The 24,391-nt window shown below is 37.4% G+C and overlaps 1 protein-coding gene and 1 long non-coding RNA gene across 2 annotated transcripts in view; both read right to left on the bottom strand.

Annotated features, from left to right (window-relative positions):
- LOC119651817 (protein jim lovell) overlaps nt 1–24,391 on the bottom strand; it is a 118,498-nt gene that overhangs the window by 88,338 nt on the left and 5,769 nt on the right. The window lies entirely within an intron of this gene.
- On the bottom strand, nt 2,107–3,159 carry LOC119651818. Its single transcript, XR_005249497.1, has 3 exons — nt 2,713–3,159; nt 2,503–2,634; nt 2,107–2,438 (listed from the first exon to the last, which is right to left on the bottom strand). It is a non-coding gene; the product is annotated as an uncharacterized LOC119651818 (long non-coding RNA).

A 24,391-nucleotide genomic window follows, 5' to 3' on the forward strand; every position in this document is an offset into this window, starting at 1 on the left:
ATACAGTGAAAGGTAACTTTGTTGCTCAAAATATATTCAAAAATATAGGAATACAGCACTAATGAACGGAATAAATTGTCTTGAAATATCGGTACCTACGAAAAGTAAATCACTAGTAAGCAATACTACGTCACTGCGTTATTATTATCTTTCTTGCCATCATGATCATTAGAAACACTTGAATATACATTATAAGAGCTTCATTTTTGTAGATCCACAAACCCAAAAATGTGTAGCCTTACAACAGCCCAGCAATAAGGAATGCCCTTAGGAGTAATGAAGGGTCCAGTTCAACCTCTATTGCACGAGATTTTCTGGAAGTTGGAAGCGCAAACACAACTTCGGCAATATGCAGAAGAGAATGAACACCGCATTCTAGTAAGCTTATAAATAAATTGAAGAAAAAGCAAGAATTTATAAACTTGGATGCTAACAATATTTTCTGCTTAGCTCTAGAAAGATGCCGTCGACCTACTCGTATTTCTTCAGCAATAGTGAAACATACAATCACTGAAGATCCCAGAGTGGATTTGGAGAAGGCTAGAATTAAGGAATACCAACAACGAATTGTGCGAGAAGCCTAAGAATATTTGAAGCATCTTAGGAATTTTAACAAAATACGGGCCTCATTATCGATACCTACCTATCGGTAATACCTAATGAGATCGATAATGAGGATTAAAAATATGTAAATTACGTTAAGTAGCAGATCATTTTGCAATTATAATGAGATATAGGTAGGTAAGTTAATATGGCGAGCATACCAACGTCTTTATAAAACTACCAAAAATAATTTGATTGAATTTTGCATATCAGTGGATGTGAAGATGATCAACTACCTCTACCGAAATTAAGGGGGATTCCTCTTGGAATATGTGCTATCAAACGGCCCTCCCAGTTCCAATAGTGCCAGATAATCTCCGATGAGGCTTCGTAGCAAAATCCATTTCAGTTGAGTCCCTTACACATTTGGATCTGATCGCTGTGCTCAAGTGCAAAAGGACCTCACCCCCAGCAAATTAACTGCAATCAATGCAATTTGGGCGATAACGTTTTCAGCGTGGATCTTAAAGAAAATGTATATAATCAGATGTTCGCCTTTAAAATAGAAAGTCGGCGAGCATAGATCTCTTCACAAGTGCAATGTAAAACATGATAAGCTGTAGTCTATATTGTTGCTAGGTGAATGAGTGCCGAACTACCGTATTTGGCTATAGTGGCCTTAGGTGGTGGAGTCCTAAAATTGAATTGATATCAGAAGGATATCACCGGAATGGAGATCATTCATAGGGTAACTAAAATAAATGACTGCTACTCACGATTGTGTGTTTAAATTCGCATGGCCTGATTCAAAGTTGGAGACCGTTCAAACTGACTTTTTTTTTCAGTAATAAAGCATTTAGTAGGTCTGTAAACAATCACAAAGACCTACAACTGGTGCCGAAATTCGAATGAAAGGCACGAAATCACAATCGTGAATCTGATGTCCTAACCACTTCGGCTATCATCATCAACTGTACAACAGCCGGTATCTGCGTTATTAAGGAACTCCAGACATCCTGGTTTTGCGACGAAGTCCACCAATTCAATATCCCTAAAAGCTGTCTGGCGTCCTGACCTACGCCATCGCTTCATCGCAGGCAGGGTCTGCGTCGTCTTCTTTTTCTACCATAGATATTGCCCTTATAGACCCCACCGCAACCTGTTGAGCCGGATTTTATCCACAACCAGGCGGTCATGGTATCGCTCATAGATTTCACCGTTATGTAGGCTACGGAAATCGTCCATCCTCATGTAGGGGGCAAACATTCTTCGAAGGATTCTTCTCTCGAACGCGGCCAAGAGTTCGCAGTTTTTCTTGCCAAGAACCCAGGTTTCCAAGGAATACATAAGGACTGACAAGATCATTGTCTTGCACAGTAAGAGTTTTGACCCTATGGTGAGACGTTTCGCGCGAAACTTCGGCTGTCTTCCAATTACAATTAATAAATAATAAGTTGAATAGAGAAGCAGACATTGAAGACATCAATGAAATTTATTGTAGCATAAGAAAATTTTATTAAATTAACATTAATTAAGTAATTTCGATCTTACTAATCAGAATCTGCGAAATGTAGAAATATAGCTTCTGATGTTAAACTCCATGGTTCTGCACATAACATAGGTATAATGATCAAATCCTTGATGTAAAAACCCCTTCACCCGTAGGTTTATTTTGTATTGAAAGTGAACTGCTCAAAAAGCTTTAATCAATATGAGTTCCATTACAATTTTATTTAAAAACTGCGATAATATTATGTATATCTCCAAAAAAATCCTTAATGAAACAACCCAAACACCATGCGGTGATACCATATTCGTTGCAAACACGGTAAAGTTTCCAAAATGTCAGCTACACCGAGACTCCAATACTATACTAATTTGTTGCAATCTTCTATCTACCATAAATAAAATATACATATATAAATTTTATCAGAACTTCATGAGTGTACGCGTACATACATATATACGGTCAAACCAAGAAAACGTTAAATCTTAACATAGAAATGTAATATATTGAATTCCTTTTTTGAGAAATAAACTTTATCATTATTCAATCTCAAAATAACAGCAAAGTTAAATCCAGAACTCCATCTAAAATTAGTGTAATGAGACATGAAACTAATTTGAATTTATATAACAGCTTTCTAGAAGTAGAGTATACTCATCCACCTCTTCTTTCCATTACGGTAATTGCTATGGTTTCTATTGTTTATAGCTCAGACAGTTAAAATGTAAATACGTTAATGACACAATTACCAGAGAATTTATCTAATTAGGCAAAAGAAAATCTGGTTCAAAAGATAAATTTCCATTAAAAGATGAAGGTTTTGTGGAAAAAACTGTGAATGTATGGATATGTACGAGTATGTAGTTATACAAGTGGAATTGTTAATAACAAAGATTATTTTATTCCCTCCTTAGCTTAGTATATCTTAATTTACCAAATTTGCTATTCGAAAGATATAGATAAGTAATTCCCAAGGATTGAAAACAAAATCTCTAGACTGTGATTTAAAAAAAAGTTGAAATTTTTGTTCTTTAATGGAAAATTTATCGGTCTACTTATTCAAAGAAGAATCTTTTTTTGTAAACAATGTGCGTATGAATCCGAATACAAATCCGTGTAAAACCAACTAAAAAGTAATAAAATAATCAGCCGAAAAATTCTACTTATCAAATAAACTTGATGAAACATGTCAATACCGCACTAGCATACACAATACAACTTAGATCAAAAGATTAATTACTCAGCTGAATTGAATTGAAATTTTTGCAATTCGCGATCTTTATCTGCAAATCATTCTATTCTAGGCATGCTTATCAGATTGGCGTGTTTATTACCTTTCCTAACATTTATGCGTACTGTTTAGAACAAAGATTAGATAAAACTTATTACATGGTATTAATGTTGAGCATTATATGTGTTTACTTGGTATTTCCTGGATTACATATTAATATTTGCTCAACTACTATTGGGCAAACAAATCAATTAGTCGAATATTGGATGGATATTAGATAGAGGTTAATTAATTTATTTACCAAAGAATCGGTTATGGGAGAAAGTGACTGTCGTTTTCAGAGAAGGTGAGGTTGATTTGAACTTTATATACTGGTATAGATCTTATATCTCCACAAATAAGAAGTGTATTTATTTGCATGGCGTGGTTTTATATTCAGAATTAAATTGAAAATGTTGTCATCCATCTAAATATAGGCAGTTTGGTAATATTTTATAAAATGGAAAGATAAATTTGAATTACGGCTCATGAAGCCCTTCCCCTCCCAACGTTAACAATTTACTATTTGATTTTACCAAGAATCTCACTTCTGTGATTATCGCTTCAACGTTTCGAAATCCAAGTACCCATAATATAATATATTAATGAATGAACGGTTTATATTTATGCCTATTGTATACTATATGATACTGAATGATTTAGGTACTGCTTATCTGAAATGTTGAGGTCATTTGATTTTCATTTTGATAATTTTTTCAATCCATATAGAAATAGAATCTTTCCATGCTATCAAAATCGGGTGAAGTCATAGTCTATAGTTTGCAAATTAATACGATTACATTTATTATAGAAGTGGTTAAGGATCTCGAATTTTGTATTTTGGTGCTCCTGCCCAATCATGCCCTTTGGAAAACTTGATCTTCACATCTTACGGTAAACTATTTTAGGAAATTTGGAACTTCTGGCATTTATCGAAAGACTACATATTTGAACTAATTAATAAGAATATCTGGCGTAACCTTTTATATTGGCAGGGAGGAGTCATGATGGCCACTATCGTAGTAAAATTAAGAACCTTTTCCCGATCTGTTTGTTACAAACCTGTATTCCATATTGTATTATCAAAAAAAAGGAACACCATTTGCCAAGCTATTAGAAATCTCAATTCCCATTTACCCGATTGACTGCCGTATTCATACTTTTCAGGCAAAGAATGAGCCGATTTGCTTTTATAAAAAAAATGCTAAATTCCATTGATACGATTTTATTCTTTTTTACCCATTGCATCCAACTTGGTTTCCTATATTTGGGGTCGCTGATGAAGATCTGAAGTATTTTTACCACGCACCTTTTTAAATAACTTCAGCAAACCAGTTTTATTTTGCATGATTACACCAACAATTTTGCGTCCAAAATATCCGTGGAGGGTGTCAACTTATCAAAGTCTTGGAGGATGATAAACCAGGACGAAGAGAATCAATGCTTCAGAAAGTCGGGTCGTTAAGAAAATCTTGTCCCCAGTGAACAAATACAACAGCTCCCATCATACGATGAATCAGAAGCCGGCATCCGTATTGAAATTCGAAAGTTACAGTGTACAGGTCTTAGAGAGCGTATGGATGACAGAAGCAGAAGAATTTCCAGGCGCCTACTGAAAGACAAGGTAAACGACTATCAAAAAAAAATCTGAAACAGATAGAAGAACTCAGTAGGTAACGCAAATTATACTCTGCTTGATTTTAGAAATTGGAGCACCCGATCGCTTTACCGAGAAGAGTGGAGAGGACTTTCGGAAACCAAGGACCGACATTGGACTGTCGCGTCATAAAAGAGAGAAGCAGGAACCTTGCATTGGAAAATATTTACAAGCATGGGTCTTCTCAGTATGTTTTAGGGTACTTTGGGAAAATCCTACAATTTTTTTTACACCATACATGTTTCAGCAATGTGGATAGCTCAAAAGACGATCTATCTACAGAAAGAGCGATCGATATATTCCTGGGGTCACCGCAGCCTTTTTTCCACCTATTCTTCTTAAATAAAAATTTTCTTTTGGATACGCCTTTGAATCGTTTTATTTTAAAGAAGTCAGCTTCAAAAAGAACATCATTGGTCACCTAATTGTCACTGGGTTATTATTCAGATACAATTTGGCGATGAACCCCTTCAGGCGTTTCTATCTGTTACACCTCCTTGGCATTGCCTTCATACTTCTACAAGCCCTTTTGGCAACAGAAGCTCTTGTTTGCCATACTATCAAGGAAAGGGACGTCTCGAGCGGTATTGTCAGAAAGGGCAAAATTATGTTATCAACAAATGTGACAGAAAAGCATTTTTATATGAGCATAGTTAGGTCTCAGCAAAAAAAAAAGTTTCTACCTCTTCTATGGTTGCATGTCATGCTCAAGAATATCATGTGGGACGATCAACTAATATCGTGCCGTGTATATGTTTGATGACAAGAATATTGGCACATGACGAAAAATCATTCGAGGGCTCAAGAACATCCATCTAATCACATATCAGACGAGGCAATGAAAAAACCAAAACAAAATCTAAATATTTAGTTTTACGTAATACAAAAAATTTAAGGAAAGCAAAAAAAGGGGGAACAAAACTAAGAGCAACAAAATTATTGGGTATAGCAAAAAAAAGAACGAATTCTAATCAAAATTAACCAAAAATTTTAATGTTCTACATGCACACCCATGGCAGAACTTATAATTGTAAGGCACCGGGGCATCGAACTGCCAACAATCAGAAGAAAATTCTTTTCAAGCTTCCTACAATAGTTTGACAGGTCATTTTTCGATGCGATCTGGTGTTTATCGACTTGGAATTCGAGTAAGTGTTGCAGATGCACAGCCAGATTAAGGTTTACCAATTGGAGTAGCGGGTTAGGTCAATGTGGGGTCTTATATATACTATAATTAAGTGTGTCTGATGTCGTTGTGCAGTTGGAAGACAAACGACGTGGTGTTAAGGCCTTAATTTAACGCAAGATGCTAACGTATAGTCCTTTGCAATGATCTAGTCCTCTGGCTACCATGATATTCCAACTGGTTTCTGACACCATGTTTTTATGGTTTCAAGCGTATCGGGAATGCTAAGGTAGTCATTGCAATTTTTTCCTATTTTATGCATTTTACGTGTTGCACGCATTTGTACTTGTGTCGTTTCCCCATTTTCACAACTTCTTTCTTTGCGTTATCTTCCAATACTTTCCTTATGGCTAGATTACCCTTCTTCCTGTTCTTGCCATTTTTCATTCTTTTGGTTTCTACTATTTTGTATAATTTTATATTCCCCACTGATCCCTTTCGACGGTTCGTGGGCTGCTTACTTTAACTTCCAAAATAACTATATGAGACACAATATTGCGATTCTAATTGACACGTAAGCGGCTATGAAGGTACTTGAGTCCGCCCAAGTGCACTATAAATTGCCAAGGAAATACCTTTTCAAATTGAATATGCTTGGCTCGCTAGCTATTTGGCGTTCCAGGGTATTTTGGATTATAAAGCATTAAGATGACAGATAAACTGGTCAGGAAATGAAGAGAAACGCTACATGGACCCTTTTGTCGAATCGGGAAAGAATTCATGACCGTGACGCTAACGAATATGGAAGAATCGTTGAGAAAACTATACTGGACGAACTTACTAAGACTGGAACAGTCCAAAATACTCATGGAGGAGATACGAACCCGACCCCTCGCAGGATAATCAAAACCTCATCAAGTCTTAGGATGAAAGTGGCTCACGGAAATTACACCTGGAAGAATACTTAATGTCAGATTTTATGCCGCCGCTCCAAGAAATAGGAAACATTTCAAAATGCCTACCGATACAAGGAATGTGTCCGAATAGCTGAGCGGTTAGAGAACAAGGCTGTCGTACGGTAGGTCGCGGTTCAAATCACACTGGTAGCAGTGAAATTTGTATCGTAATTTGACATCGGATACCAGTCGACTCAGCTGTGAATTTGTATCTGAGTCAAATCAGGGTAATAAACTTGGGCGATTGTAATGCTGAACACATTGCCTCCTTTAGGGTACTGTAATCCTGTGATATATCGCTACGGTCTTGAATTAAGTGTTCTACGCTTAAACTATTCCCTGCAAGTCGTAAAAGGCGATTAAAGCCAATTTGTGGGTTAGCAACCTAAAAATTTCGAAAATCGATTATTACTGAAACGTCATCAACTTTTCGGATAGGGTCTGACCACACGGCTACGATCTTTGCCTATCAAAAGCAGCTTGTGGTTGGTTTTTGAAATATGCAGGCGCTCCCCGACAATGGTGTGGAGGGCCCCAGTAATGCAGTCTTTCTCCAACTTGAGCAAGAACTTCCGCGAGGTAGCGCGCTAACTCAGGGACTTTGGAGAGTACCCCTCTTCCTCTTATAGTACTGTGTTTTTGCACTCTGGAACCCCTAGTAACTGCAGACGCAAATCCAATGCTGGATGTTGCTGATCGCCTTCACAAGGTGCGTGCTCATGACTTAGAATCCTGATTGTAAGATTCCTGTTCAGGCTAAGGAGCATCCTAATTGTGCTCCTAAGGGCGACATGATGGGTGATTTGAATGCCGAGATGGGTTCTAGCAACACCTTCCTCAGTTATGTGATGGGGAGGCATGTTGTAGTGGCCCGTAACAACCACAGGCAACCATCAAAATTTTCCTGATCTCTGGTGAAGATGAAGTTGTCGGTCACGTCCCAAAGGAGGCCGACAAAAAATTATTTTCATCCAATTTAACTTTCTCCAATAGCTCGAATTGTAATCCTCGGACAAGCGGGCCCATAACAATCGCCATCGCAGCATCGCTTGTGTCAACTTCGACTTTTAAGCTGGCCGCCTGTATTTCCACCCATTTTCATACAGGCGTGTAGGTATTGTATGAGGGAATAGCCTTCCGTTTCCCTTGAAGTTTTTCTGACTACTCTGAGAAACTTCTGCTTTGTCACGAACAATTCTGAATTTTCTTGCCATGTCGATCTCCGATGATTTACGAACACCGACATTTAAGGTAATCGCTACATAGATTTTCCTTCCCTCTTTCAAAAGGGAAACAATTTGCATCTTCTATTTTACCTTAATATCTAGTTTTTTACCCATTTCTGTTAATTTACCCTTATTAAAAAATGGAGAAATCTATGGAAAATAAAATCAATGTTTTTAGTCACATATATCGTTAAACATATTATATATTTCACAAAGAGCTATTCCAAGCTTAACTTCCCAATTTTCCTGAGAAAAACCTCGAAAAGAACACAAATATTGGAGAATCGACCTGCTTACAGTACAACTTTCAGTAATGGGGCTTGTTGCCTATTAGGGAGAAACGCAAGCCTAAATATTGCTAAATAACTGAAAATTACCATTTTGGAGGGGATGCTTGCTACAACATTACCTCATGTCTGGGTTCACAGTACTACAACTTTTTTTTATTGTATTTATTGTAAGTAAAATGCGCATTTACGAGATACAGGAAATTCAAAAAATTTAATATAGCTTGTCAAGTTTTATGTAATTTAACAAAAATATATTTATTTACCAAATGATTCACTAATTCTTTTATCAATAACATTAAAATCGTAAATAAAATACATTCCTCCGTTTTAAATTGAATGTACTGCCTAACCAAGAAACTCATTTGTGGTTAAAATTGAGTAATTGGTCATATTCTTCTAGCCAAAGGCACCAATGTTGAAATTTCCATTGGTCAAGCAATTAAGGCTTCGATACACGTGTGTCAGTTTATGTATGTATTATATGCATGTTTGTCATTTTGGCAATAAGCCTTGTATTTGAAGAATAATGACATTCCATTCAAGAACACTGCATCTAATGGAAAGTGCAAAAACATTAAATATTTGCAAGCAGTTAGTGGGTTTCATAATACTTCGCCATAAATAGAAACATTAAGAATTCAGTCAAGAATTTCATAATCAATAATTAGTTTCTGAGAACATGCAGCAATTTTTTATATAAATAGATATTCAGATTGGACTTCATTGAATATTCAAAACAAAATTCTAAATATAAAATAACAAAATGCAAAATTCAATTCTAATTTTAGACTACTATCAGATGCCCATAAATAATAGAACAAGAATCGTAACGGAACCCTAACACGAAAATCTATGCAAATTTAAATTCTCGTAATAATATAAAAAATTGAAGCCTATATTCTTACATGCGTCATTGAGAATGCAAATCATTTTGATCACAGATTTAAGATTTAAGAACATAATTCCTCTAGAAGATACCAAAAAAAGCGAATAGAAGTGAGAAAAAAGATGTACGTAAGTGGCCGTTTGATGAAAATATACATATCTAGGTTACTAGAAATTGTTTAGAAGTATTTGTCAATAACAAATTAAAACCTTTCAAAGATTTCATCGGAAATCCTCATGTGCAATCACATGCGACCATTCAGCATTTGATAGTAAAATATTTGATGATTGATGATGGTTTTGTGACTTATTAAAATCGGGTCCTTGTCTGTCTGCCTGTTACATCCATAAGTTGTATGATTTTGTTTTGAGCTTAGGAAGGGTCCCCTATATGTGAAAAAAAAATTTTGGTTTGGATTTTTTTTCAAAATATAGTTATACTTCCAAAACTGACCTAACTTTCACAAAAAAGCTTAATGTTTGGGTGCCGCAAAAGTTGTCCTAAAAAATCCTTCTGAATCTTATTTCCAATTACAAATCTTTGACAATAAGGAATCAAATTATGGATGGTAACAGGTAACAATAAATGGATGAAACCCTAGAATGTTAAATGGAACCGATAGCCCGTGAAGCATCTCATATGATACCTAAACTGGGATTGATAGACACGAAGATTTAAATATGTGTTTGGCGGGATTGTGAGGGCATTATCTATTACAGTCGAACCTGGATATAAGGAACTTGGATATAAGGAAAACTTCTTTAAATGGAACATTTTTTCGTGCACCTTCAATTTTCAAAGAAAAAATAACATTTTTCAATTTTTCGAACTTCTATATATGGAATAGAAAACCTCTTTATAAGGAATTCATTTTTTTTCCTCTATATATGGAATTTTCCCCTGAACGACAAAAAGGGAAGGTCTTTTTTTTTTCTTAGAATCGTGCAATTTTCTATTGTGACACGTTTTGAAATTTTTTGTTTATTCAAAGTTTAATTTGAAACTCGGTGATAGTGGTGACGATTCTTTCACTTGCAAATTAAACCTTTTACTGTTCCTTTGCCGCTATAACTTTTGTTTCTTTTAATAATAAAAGGCTGTCATGTCCGAAAACAAGAGAAAAAATTTAAGTTTAAGTGAGAAATTGAAATTGATAAAGGAGTTTGAAAACGGAAAAACTCGGAATGCAATATCCGCGGAATATTTCGTGCCGCTGTCGACATTGTGTCGTATTTTAAAAGAAAGCGACAAAATCAAACAAGAGTGTTCTGAAGGACATGGCAAAATAAAAAGAAATCGTAATTCGGAATATCCGAATCTGGAACAGTGTTTAGTGGAGTGGTTGAAACAGTGCCAAAGCAAGAATGTACCTGTAAATGGACCGATTTTGAAAGAAAAAGCTGAAGAATTTGCTAGGAAGTTGACGATTGGAGGTTTTTGCGCCAGCAACGGTTGGTTGGATGGCTTTAAAAAAAGAAATGATCTTATTTTTAAAAAAATTTCTGGTGAAAGTGGTGCTGTAGACATCAACGCATGTAGCCAGTGGATAAACGATCTTCCCGCTTTGCTGGGAGATTATTCTCCTAACGACATTTTCAATGCAGACGAAACAGGGCTCTTTTTTAAATGCTTGCCAGATAAGACCTTTACCTTTAAGGGAATTTCGTGTCATGGTGGGAAGTACAGCAAGGAACGTGTCACTATTCTTTTATGTGCGAACATGACTGGCACTGAGAAATTACCCGTTTTTCTTATCGGCAAGTCAAGGAAACCCAGATGTTTTGCAGGTGAGTAAAAGATTCTTCGTTCGCTGTTACTGTATAAATGACATTAACAGAATAAAGGTTATGAGTCGATAGTTAAAATACTATAGATTTTTTTCTGTTTTAGGCGTGATAACTCTTCCTGTTGAATACAAAAACAATAGCAAAGCATGGATGACTGCAGCACTTTTTTCGGAATGGCTTAAGAAAATCGATATTCAGATGCGCCTCGAAAATAGGAAAATTTTACTTTTTATCGATAATTGTACTGCCCATTACAGCTCAGATGAACTACAACACATAAAAGTTGTCTACCTACCTCCAAACTCCACCAGCAAGCTGCAGCCCCTAGATCAGGGAGTGATTCAAAATTTTAAAATTAATTATCGTCGGGAGGTTGTTCGCCATATTTTAACAAATCTCGAAAGCAACGGTAGCTTGGAAATAAACGTTCTCATCGCAATGAGATTTGTGAAAAAAGCATGGTTATCTGTAACCCAGACCACTATAGCTAACTGTTTTAGGAAAGCAGGGTTCAGGATAAATGGTTTACAAGAGCCCCAATATTCCGAATGGGACTCTTCACATGAGGAGTTACGGCCTTCATTCCAAGAGTGGTCTGAATTAACTTCCAATGCCGGTGAGAGGGTACCTAGCTTCGAAGATTATGTAAACGTCGATGAAAATATCGAGGTTACAGGAGAGCAAACAGTCGACGACATTGTGAGCACCCTCCAAATGTGTGACACCAATGAAAACGATAGTGATGAAGATCACGGCGATACTCTTGAAATAAAACTTGTAAAGAAGAGGGAAGCGTTAGAGGCACTGCATACTTTAACAAAATTTTTTGAACAGCGTGAAACCGAACCAAAGATATTCGAAAATATTATCGCTCTTGAAAGAAACGTTGAAAATGTGGTCACTGATAAACAAACAAAAATATTTGATTTTTTCAAAACTTAATATCTATGAGATAGACACTCATTCCATTTATGTATTCGACTGATTACAGTGACGACTTATGAAATAAAGAATCTTTGATATTGATATACTCTTTTTAATTTTATTTATCATGCGGATTATTTATTTGTATTTAAATGAAAACTCAAAGTTGCTGTAATACTAAATACACCAGGTGATTTTAAAAACCTGGATAAAAGGAATTTTTTGCTGAAAGCCTCTGTATAAGGAAAACTGGATAAATGGAAAACTTGTTTATAAGGAATTTAAGTGAGTTTCCCTTGCAATTCCTTATATCCAGGTTCGACTGTATATATCAACCAATGGCCAAAAACTCCATTTTACTAGCATTTGTGCCTACTAATAGGGATTTGGGTCGACTGAAGACTGCAATCAACGAGAAGCGGGTAGAGTTACACAGGCATCATATTCCAGGGAAGCAATGCCTATCCTCACATGAAATGGGAGACTCTAATGCACCTATCTTCCAGTCCAGACCTGGCACCAAGTAATTAACATTTTTTTGTTCATGTCAAATATAATTTGTGGTAGATTTTGAATGAAGATTGTTTCAGTTTTTTGTCAACAGGACCAAAGAGTTCTGTTAAAAGGAATAATGAAGTGGTCTTCCAAATGGTAGCGAGTAACCTTGAAATTTCTACGCATACTTAAGTCAAAAAAGTCGGAAAACTGGAAGCTAAACGCTTCAAGTATAAAAGGTTTTTGGTATTGGGTTGGTATTGCTTATAAAAGCATATTTAAGGAGGCATTTGTCCCATTTGAACCTAGCTCGCATTAATTTTATCAGACCATTCACTTTAGCATGGTATACATTCAAAGTGTTAGAATGCAATCAATTTGTACAAAAGGGACAGTTTCAAACTATTATAACTCTGTCAGTAATAGTGTGATTTCCACTAAACTTGGTAGTATCGTGCTCTATAGTATATCCTTTATTACTGCAATACTAGAATAAGCTTAAGGGGGTTCCCAGTCAATTTCGAAAAAAATATACTTAAAATGAATATAGTTATATGCTATTATTAACTTTATTTAAACTAGTATCAGTATGGGATATTTTGAGGCCTAGATACCATGCGCACCCCGTTTCAGATAGTTAGGTTGAGTAGATTCTGAGAATGGATCATTGAAGCAACTAACCCTTCTCGGACTCCCGTCAATGCCGAAACTAATATGGGCCTCGTAAAGTATTAATCGAAGTATTTCATTCGTTGCCCCACGCAACTATACTCGGTGAAAAAAATGTTCGCAGTGGTGACCACTTGATCTGATTTATAGTGGCGTAAAAGTCACCAAAGGAATGAAAATTTTGACCGCTTGACTGCCTGTCAAATTCATTTTACGACATCTTACGATTTCGTCCAAGGCAAAGACAACTCATCAGACGCTGCCTCACCGCTGTACTGGGCGCAGCATGACCAAAGTCGTTCACAGATGTTGAATGCTGGCTTTTATACATTCGCAAATATAATGCGAGTGCAAATTATAACGAACGTAAGTATAATATCTCATAGTTCAGAACTATGTAAGCTTGGTCAGAATAAGATTTTTCGTGAAGGCATTGAGGAATTCTAAGTCCATATCTACTAGATGTCGTAGAGGGCTCATATTGATTGAATCGGTAATTTCACAGCTTTAATGTTAAGCGTGGCAAGTCTAGTTTTAGCTGCTCTTCGCATGTGTAGCCTAACATTATTGTGTTTTATAATAATAATTCAGTCACGAGGTAAATCTAAGGCATGATTTTATTTTTGAAGATGCCAGAATTTATAATTTGATCTACTATAGATGGCATAATACAATAAAAATACGACATAATTTAAGCGCTTTTTCTATATATTTTTAAGTAAACAGTTTCCGTGCAACTTGCCGTGTGCATGGAAACTAACTTTGTAGAATAAGCGATTACTAGTAGTATACAGAACAATTTCCGTAATATTATATATATATATATATCTGAGAATGTTGGAAAATGATCGGGTCAAACTACTGTGGGATCACACTATTGCCACCGACCACAGTGTTAATCATAACAGACCCGATCTAGTTCTGCTTCTGAAGGAAGAACGAGCGTGCTTTATAATCGATGTAGCCGTACCGTTGGACCGGAACACTGTTGAAAAACAGCACGAAAAAATCCGGAACTACGGCCCCTTGGCAGACGATATGAAGCAGACCTGGAGACTACAAAAGATCGAAGTAGTCCCAGTAGTAATTTCAGCGACGGGATTAGTCCCGCAGAACTTACATAAAGCGCTGAAAACGCTCGATCTTAGGGCTGGACTAGAAATGGAGATGCAAAAAGCGGTTATCCTTGCAACCTGTGTTATAGTCCGAAGAGTCTTGTCTGGTAACAATCTGACCTAATGGGTTTCAGTCTTGATCCGCACTGTCTTCGATATAAGATCCATGTTTCTGTAGTATAGAACCTCCGCGTCATTGGCAGAAGTGTTTGCGACAATCGGGATGTAGTAATACATTTTGGCATGGTCGTGCACACTTTGAGTTAAAATGTATCATCGCTGTGATGCGGGCCTTCGGATGTTGCCTTCAGCCCATCCTTAGGTTGGTCGCCCCTCGGTCCGGTTGGGCGGGAAGAGGGTCCGTGGGCTTTTTTAACTATATATATATCTTTTAGAAGGTGCGTTTCGGGTTTTTTCCCGGGCTTTTTTCACAGCTGTTGCAAATTCTTGATCAATTTTAAAATCTTTATTTATATCAATATTTTGTTTTGAAGATAAATATCGTATCTTGTCGTGACGTGTTGTGTCAATCTCAGTGGATATCCAAAAACCGTCCTGTAGTATCGTGTCAAGTCTTGTCAGCCGTAGTGCGCAAGGTCCTAAGGATAAATTTTCTTCTTGATTTAGGTTATGGTCATAAACATTTTCTTGAACATTTTTGATAGTTTGGATAGATTTTAATTTTTTATTCGCAGATATTTCTATGCAATCTTAAATAATCCAGATATGTTTCCACAAAGCGGCCACTTATGTTCACTTTTCTGAACAAGATATTTTGCATTTTTAGTGACGCACATGAGATTATGGAGTTCAATTCTTTATTATTGCTATTAATTTAAATTTGAATTCTCAGTGACGCATTTGATAATATGGGTTTCTAGTTTATATTGAATTTTCATAAATTTTTGGATTAGAGTTCAAGTTGCCGTGAGGATCCTTGTTTTATTATTTATGCAGGGACATCTGATAGTAATCTAAAATTACATTTGATTTTTGCATTTTGTTATTTATTCATATAATACTGTTCCTTTTATTTTGAAGTAGTAAAACAAGTCAGAAAACACGAAGTTGGCGCGTGTAATATAATGGCTTCTTCTGTTTTCCAAATATGTATGAGGAATTTTGGGGTGCAAATTTTAGCTACAAATTTAAACTATTCTTTTATGTATTTCCAAATTTCGAGATGAGCATATGTAGAGAATGATATATTATGCCCAGATAAATAACCTAGCATTGCACATTAAAGTTTATTACTTACTTACATATATAAGCATCTAAATTGAACATTGCGGCTACGCATCTGAATATTTTCGCTTTACTCGTACGGTTTACATGATTTGGTCAAATCCCTCTTTTTTTCTGTGCCGCCGCTCAAGCAATGAAACGGCATCTAAAATTACTGCAGAAAGGCTTATAATAAGCATCAACATGGAAAGGAGCAGACTTCCATAGCGTTTCTTACTCACTTCCTTGTGGAGTAAAGAGCATCCAATCATGGGGATGGAAATTATGTGGGGCTTCTTTTATCCCTTTTTTCATTGAAATTTATATTCCGGGCCCGGGCAAAACGCTCCCCCCCCCCCTTTCTTCAGGCTTGTAAAATAAGCAACTGTTTGGCGTACGCCGTAAATCATTTTCTATTGAGCCATGTTTTTATGTTCTGAAATTAAAAAAATATCACTGAGAACCAAGGATTCGAATCTCAATTCACCCTGCAGTATGCCCATGGCCCCAACTATTTCAAGGACTTGGAGTAATGGATTACATAATACCTCTTATTTCGGGTGTAATAACTTCCACTGGGTGCTTTGACCAATATTATTTTTTTGTGGATATACGGTCATAAATAAATGCGTATGCCTAATTGTAAACAGACCATGTTGTTTCATATCTGAAAAGGTCTGCAGAACTCATGAACAGCCCAACTTCAACTGAAATAAGTCAGTTGGCTTACGAATATGGGATAGAACAGGTAAAAATGTGTAAAATTAGGTGTGAAAGAGTGTTAGTCAGAATCGAAAAGTTCAATGGTTTCTCCAAGGAATCGGCAAAGCAAAGGCCACAAAGTCACCAAGATATTGTGCGTTAGGAAGTATAGACAAGTGATCGAATGCTACGATTTACTGCTATCGAACATTTTCAATACAAACGAGTCAGTGGTTTCTACAGAATCAAATCCGTCAAAAATCGTTACACCTGAAGAGGTCAAGCAGGTCCGATAAGTCGCATCACCTGAAAGAGGCAAGCTTATCACACTATCCCTTGAAATCAATACTCCCGAAATTCAGTTTTTCCCAGTTTTATCTTATTAAGAAAATATTTCAAGAAACATTTCCAGGGTAGTAGTTTGGTTGAATTTAAGGGAATGTGAATATAAGTCTTTTTTTTTTCTTTCTTATGTATATACATAAGGTATCAAACAACGATGAGTACCTTATGAATCAGGTCACAGTTTTTTTTTGGTCAAATTTGGTAGTCGAGATAAGGGTCAAAAAATATGTCGACGAAGCGAGAAAGGACCTATCCTCAGAAAATAGCCGAACATTTTGAAAAGATTATGATAGTGCTTCTATATTAAATCAAAGCTCCAAAATACATCACAGTATATTGTGGGAGTAGAGTTAAAGTAATACTTTACTGTACCCTAGGACACTCGATTCCAATTATGGCATTTGTAAAATTACCATGCACCTAAAATTTTTTATACAAAAATAAATTACAATTTCCGATTTGAGTTAATATGAGCATTTTAGGTTCAATTAGTTTAATGTGGAGAACCGCAGCTCCCAACTCTTAGGAATTTGATCAGGCCCTTTCTACTGCCCCTAAAGTCACCTATTCAAAGGCCTCCTGCCTGAATCGACGGCTTCTAAAGAAAAGAGTACTCAAATTCTTCATTTAACCGGATGAAATGGCACTTTATAAGACCTGGACTCTTTCACAAATATTTCCGCTTGCCGGCTGGAATTCAAATTTTTACGTTCGGTGTGTTAACCCTTTTAACTTTACATTCCAGAGTAAACTTGACAGTGGATCATCATCATCAACTGCGCACCAACTGGTATCCGGTCTAGGCCTGCATTAATAAGGAACTTCAGACATCCCGTTTTGCGCCAAAATTCACCAATTCTAATGATAGAAGCTGTCTGACGTCCTGACCTACGCCATCGCTCCATCTCAGGCAGGGTCTGCCTCATCTTCTTTTTCTATCATAGATATTGCCCTTATAGACTTTTTGGGCTGGATCATCCTCATTCATACGGATTAAGTGACCCACCCACCGTAACCTATTCAGCGCATTTTATCCACAACTTGACGGTCATGGTATCGCTCATAGATTTCGTCATTATGTAGGAGGATACTTCTCTCGAACACGGCCAAGAGTGCGCAATTCTTCTTGTTAAGAATCCAAGTTTCCGAGGAATACATGAGGCCAGTCCTCAGATCATTGTCTTATACAGTAAGAGCTTTGACCCTATGGTGGGCGTTTCGAGCGGAACAGTTTTTGTAAGCTGAAATAGGCTCTGTTGGTTGACAACAAGCGTGCGCGGATATCACCATCGTAGCTGTTATCGGTTGTGATTTTCGACCCTAGATAGGAGAAATGATCAACGATTTCAAAGTTGTGTTCTCCTATCTTTATTCTTCGTGTTCGACCAGTGCGGTTTGATGTTGTTGGTTGATTGGTTTTCGGTGCTGGCACAGCGAATTGTCTTTAGCCAAATGCGAACTCTGAACCTACCATTATGGAGCCAGACTCTTGGCGAGCTAGTCTCTTAGCTTTTTTGTCAACAATATTCGAGTACGTTGACAACCACATCAAGACTGCTTTGTTTAGTGTGCCAAGTTCCCGTGACAACTTATGTCAACTTAACCCTAATTCCAGGTAGGTTTGAATGCCGTGGTTAGCCTAGTGTTCGTTGCCTTTGGAGGTGTGCCAGCAACTCCCTGCTGTTAATAAAGTTCAACCTCAGACACCAGACGATCCATGCGTACATCAAAATGGGCTTTATTATGGATATGCACATTTAGTGAGCCAGTTATGGTGAAAGTTCCCACGTCTTACCTATCGCAGACCTACAACACCGGAGCAATGTGCAGGATTTCAGATATTGTTCCAGGACATGATGCTTCTACATTAACTTCGAGTCAAGGTACACTTAAAAATATTCAATTATTTGTACGAGGTGAATTAATCCCTGTTATCGCTTCTGCTCACCTCACCCCATCCATCCCCCCTTGTGTTCCTAGTAAACATAACTAGTCCAGTCTTCCTGGCAATCATCGTGAATCATTTACGGAAGCACCAATTGTGGATTAACGACAAAGTTGCATTCAAACGCTCACATACTGTGTCCACAAACTTTCCAATAATTGTCATAGTTATACCATCTGGAAACGTTGGCGCAGAGACATTTGTGTATTCTAGGAGTCACAGAACCCTTCCTTATCAGTAACCCCTAAGATATGCTGTCTCAATAGATGGATCTTTCACCTCTTCAATCTGTGAGGTATCTACCTGATTAGTAATTAGTAATTAGAAGGTACCATCGATGCCCAAATATTATATATACCATAAGAATTCATCTGAGAACAGTCCGCATAGCAGTTTCCATCTAAAACAGCCAAAATATGGGATTCACTTAATCCAATTTGTTTCAACAAAAATCATGTGAAACTTGTTCTTGTTAACTGTTGAATTTCCATAATTTATTTGATGCGGCCGAAATAATCAACAGTATATATATATATGTCCAAAACGGCATAGACTAGCTCTTAGCACATTTTTCAAAAATTTCCCTTTGAGATTTCAGCTAACAAACCTTAATTTCTGGCTCATAAATTATAGTGGTCCATGGAATAAAACTCATAAAAGATTTAAGTAGATAGTGCTGTTATTAAATTCTCCAATCCGAACTGTACTCGAAATTCATTCAAATGTCTATTATTCAAGTTGAACGAACACGGAAGGTAACCAACCAAGATTTCAACAAATGTAGCAGATATAGATCATCTCGATGATCGAGGTATTCAATGAAAGTTTTCAAAATATAGATGATTATGCATCTGTACGCCGTGGAGATATATGAACGTACTCTGCACCAGGTGAATACTAGCAGTAGAAGCAATACTAACAGCCGAAACTCCAGATAAGGTGAAAAGAAGGTGGACTAGACAACAAAGTGCAGAAGAAAGATTGGATTTTAAAGAAACATGATTAAATTAGACCGGCCGACTGATTTCAACAAGTATCTTTCCATCAATCAGTCATGGCACCAAGAGAAGCTACAAAGCAGCTCGAAAAGAGGAGAAGACTGCTCGAAATTTAGTGAATGCGAGCGTGATAGTTAATGAAACTCCAAGAACGAAGTTAGCCGCGATAATGTCCACCACTTGCATGAAAGCCTCTTTGTACTGAAAAAGGTGAAATCCAGACGCACTAGCCGTTACAGCCGCATCTTAATCATCTGTTTGCTGTCCCATTTTCAGTCCCAAGTCAGAATGTGCAAACAATATTGGGCGTTGAATATCAGAGAAGTATCCTGTCCTCATTGAAAGCGTTGTACTTGCTAAAGATCATGGTGTACGCCGAAAACTAAAAGCATCTTAAGATATCACCTGGTCATAGGTAGCTAAAGGTAAGTTGACTGCTTGATGCATACCGAACTTTGTTAGTGACAGTGTGTGCTGAAGGAATAGCTGTCTTGAAACCGAAATAAAGGATTTTCTGCAAATTTATTTGCGGAGGTTATCAAGTGATGCCGAGATTACCCTTTCTATCTCCTTTGTTGGATTTCCCCGGGTCGACGCCATTCAAAGCGATTCACATTATCATCAGTTGCAATTTCCTTTTTTTACCGCTAATAGATAGGAATACGCCGCCGCCTTCTCAAGCAGACTATCTTCGTATGATTATCATTCCAAACCGCACATGCCTCCACCATACCACATACTCGTATGCCGCCATGATCCGTGCAACCATATATCCACAATGCAATACGCTAAGATATGTAAAGGTATCCTCCATCTCTCCACTCCAGGTTAGTGCTATTAACTCGAAAAGAAAGTAGAACAGTGCGCGAAATGAAAAAAGAAGAGAATGCATACACAGCCTTACGTACATACTCGTCCATGCAAAAATACGCAAGTAGAAAACATTAAAGAAGAAATTCAAACTGACTGGCAACGCGATGCACAGAAGTATCTACGACTGGAGTAGTTAGAAAATTGCTGTAGCTTCAGCTATCCATGATAGATGGATTGCTACTCTCTGGTACAGTGATTTGTGTAAGTGTCGGAATTTTACGAATATAATTTTGAGCCACTCTTGGCTTGTTTTCAGATCCACTTAAAGGTGTTGTAATTTGAGAATATAATAGTGTCTCCCTCTCCGTCTGCGTCCGCGAAAAAATGAAAGTGTCTTAACATTAAGTGCTTTATTATTTAAGATCTCTAAATTTAGAGTGAGAGCTGGTCTCTGACTTGGTCTGCGAAGAAAGTTCTTATTTTTTCCGATGCAGGCACATAGCTTTCAACTAAGATCGAATTTGAAGAATCTTAACGGTACCCTACCAAGATAGTACAGGTTTAAGGTCTGATAACTGTTCGGAATATCACAGCGAGGAAAAAAGTAATTGTAGGCCAATCAAAAAAGCAGCTTATAATACCGAAGTCTAAGATATTTTTGTCTCTAAATCTAGATATGATCGTCAGTATGGCTTTCGAGGGACAGAAATAAAACTGGACCTATCGAGCTCATAGTTAAACTGGTGACAAAAAATATATTTATTCAGACATGATTTAACGCAGTTTTTCTTTGATTTACTTTGTTTTTCGACAAAAACCTAAATTTGAATGGGTTTCATAATGACGATAAAGCCATTAAGGTTTCGTCGATTTAAAAATATGCCTCTGACGTTAAGACATACATATTGAATGAGATTAAATATGATGAAGATGGGTCATTCAATTCCATAAAATAAACAATTTTTTCCCTTCTCCTTAGGTTTTTATTGCCTACTTATTAGAAATGTTATGGAGCCAACTGTGACGATAGCAAAAAGCAACTGTTTTCGACTAGCGAGCATTAATTTTGCCATCTTTCTCTGTCATCAGAGATTCTTTTATCTTTGGTTATTTTTAGAAAAATTGCCAGGGAACATTTGCTGTATGCATACATAACCAGGTTATCCAACGATTTGATATGCCACCTTCTTCTCACAAATCTTATTTTCTGATACAAGAATTGCTCACTGAAAATGTAATACATATAATATTAGTATTCGGCCCAAACTTCCCAGTTTAATTGCTTACATTATGTCTTATAGAGGTTTCTCAGCTGGTATCCAAAATAAATGTTGTCTTTATTTAAGAAAATATCGGGGATAGGCTTTAATTTATACAAAAACCATGAATTTCTTCACTGTGGCCCGCTTGTAAAAAAATTGAGTTAGGCATAAACATTGACATAATACACTTCCAAATTTCAATTATAAAATCTAAAATTAATCTATCAACCACAAGATTTGTACCTTTAGTCGGAGGTTTTTTGCCCAGTTGTGGATTTTGAAAAGCATTATACTTGCCATCTGCTCAAATTTCTGAGAAACAATTAATAAAAAACTCCAATGTTTTTGTCCCAGAGACAAGATCTTGGAAGAAATTCTTCACTTGATTTTTTCATAATATCAGTTATTTGCATGACTTTATCAGTAGTTGAAATTGGGAGGTTATTTGTTAGCCCGAAGTTAGTTAGTTTATGTTAGTGGAGGGAGCCGCAACTCTCAGAACTTTTGCTAGGCCCATTGTACCGTGTTCTTCTTTTTCTTCAGCCTTTGTCCCGTTCACAAGCGGGGTCGGCTCTTCGTGATCGGCTTCGCCATTTGGCTCTATCGAATGCCTGATCTGGGTGCAATCTCGAAGCTTTCAAATCCCCATCCAGCGTATCAAGCCACCGTTGCTTAGGTCTGCCTTTTGGTCGTTTACCATCGACTTCGATGTTCAGACCAATCTTGGCAAGTGAATTGTTGTTTGCACGAATTGCGTGACCATACCATCGAAGACGCCTCTCTCGCAACTTTTCCACGATCGGTGCAACCCCATAACGATCGCGGATATCCTCATTTCGGATGTGATTTAAACGTGTGACGCCACTAGTCCAACGTAGCATCTTCGTCTCCATTACCGCAAGATGCCATTCATTGTCTTTTATAGTCGGCCAACACTCAGAACCATAGAGAGCGACTGGACGGACGACATTGCGATAAATTTTACCGTATCTCCTAAAATCACTTCGCTAATTCCCGCAGGCTTTTTCTAATCTGATTACATCTTCCAGAGGCAGAGGGTGTCCAGATTCTTCGTTAAAGAAAACCTTGCCGAGGTATCTTCGTCTGAGGTCTAAGAAAACCGGACAGTTGTACATCAAGGACAGGGTCGTCTACTCCTCTTCGTTATATTGCCTACATATAGCCCAGACCAAGGAGCAGTATCCCAAGAAACTGTCCAGTTCGCTCAAGTGATTAGAGTGCTGGGGTGTCGTAGCTGAAGGCCGCGATGCAAATCTCATTGGTGGCAAAGCAATTTGTTATCGTGATTGAATGTCGGATACGAGTCGACTCAACTATGAATGAGTACCTGAGTCAAATCAATGTGATAATCTTGGGCGAGCGCAATGCTGACCGCATTGCCTCCTACAGTGTACTGTAGTGTACCGTTACGGTTGAATTAAGTGCTCCTACATACTTCAAGTCCCTGATCCAATATGTATTGTTGCGCCAAAGATTATTATTATCTCGGAAAAGTCATACCAGGAATTTCATGCCCCACTTGTAACGGGACAATAAAAATGCTGTTCTAGAGGCCCCGGGTTCTTTCACAAAGTTATTTTCAACTGCGGGCAGGAATCATATTTCTTTGGATTTCGTCTTTCAAAGTAGGCATGACAGTGGATGGTCGGATACCAAGTGCTAGCTCTGGTCCCATCACTGTGGATCCAGACACTTGGCGAAAATTTCTCAAAGGCAACTCTGGTCATCAACGCAGAGCGATTTTCCGATGAATGTAAGTTTGCTTAAAGTAGAATATGTAGTACTGCCTAAAAAATTCATTTGCTAAATTCTAGGATAATTATGATCATCATCAACGGCGCAACAACCAGTGTCGGGTCTAGGCTGGGTTTAGAAAAGGGCTCCAGGCATCGGGGATTTGCATTGAGTTCCACCAATTTGATATCCCAAAAAGCTGACTGGCCTTTGCCATCCCTTCATCTTCATCGTCATATAGGCTACGGAATCGTCCATCCTCTAGTAAGGAATCAAATGTTCTTCGGAGGATTCCTTTCTCGCATGGCGTTTAGAGGTTGACACTTTGCTTGCTAAGAACCCAAGTCTTTGACGAATACATGAAGATGGGCCGGATTATTGTTTTGTACAGTAAAAGCTTTGACCCTATGATATGACGTTCCGGGCGGTTCAGGTTTTGTAAGCTGAAATAGGCTGTATTTGCTACCAATAATTATGCGCGGATTTCGTCGTCCTAGCTGTTATTGGCTGTGATTTCCAACGGTTTCAAAGTTGTATTCTCTTATATTTATTGTTCTTACTTGCCCAGTACAATTTGATGTTTTTATTTCTTCTTTAGAAGTAAGTTCCGGCTGTTTCCCTCTTAAGAACATAAATAAAATAACGTGAACTGGCAGACATTCAATCAAATCGATCATGACCTCATTGAGAAAAGAGCTGCCTCAAACATATTGCACGTGAGGACTGGCTACAAGGTCTTAACTGTGGCTCGGACCATTTCCTAGCTAAATGGAAATATCGTTATCGAAAAGCCAAAGCCACAGGAATTGGACTCCTACAATCAATTTGGAAAAGCTGAAAGACGCCACGGTCAAAGTGGATTACATGTCCACATTCAATGATGTCTGCCTGGAAGC

Source organism: Hermetia illucens, chromosome 3 (assembly GCF_905115235.1).
Source record: "Hermetia illucens chromosome 3, iHerIll2.2.curated.20191125, whole genome shotgun sequence".
In the NCBI taxonomy this organism is placed as follows: Eukaryota; Metazoa; Arthropoda; class Insecta; order Diptera; family Stratiomyidae; genus Hermetia; species Hermetia illucens.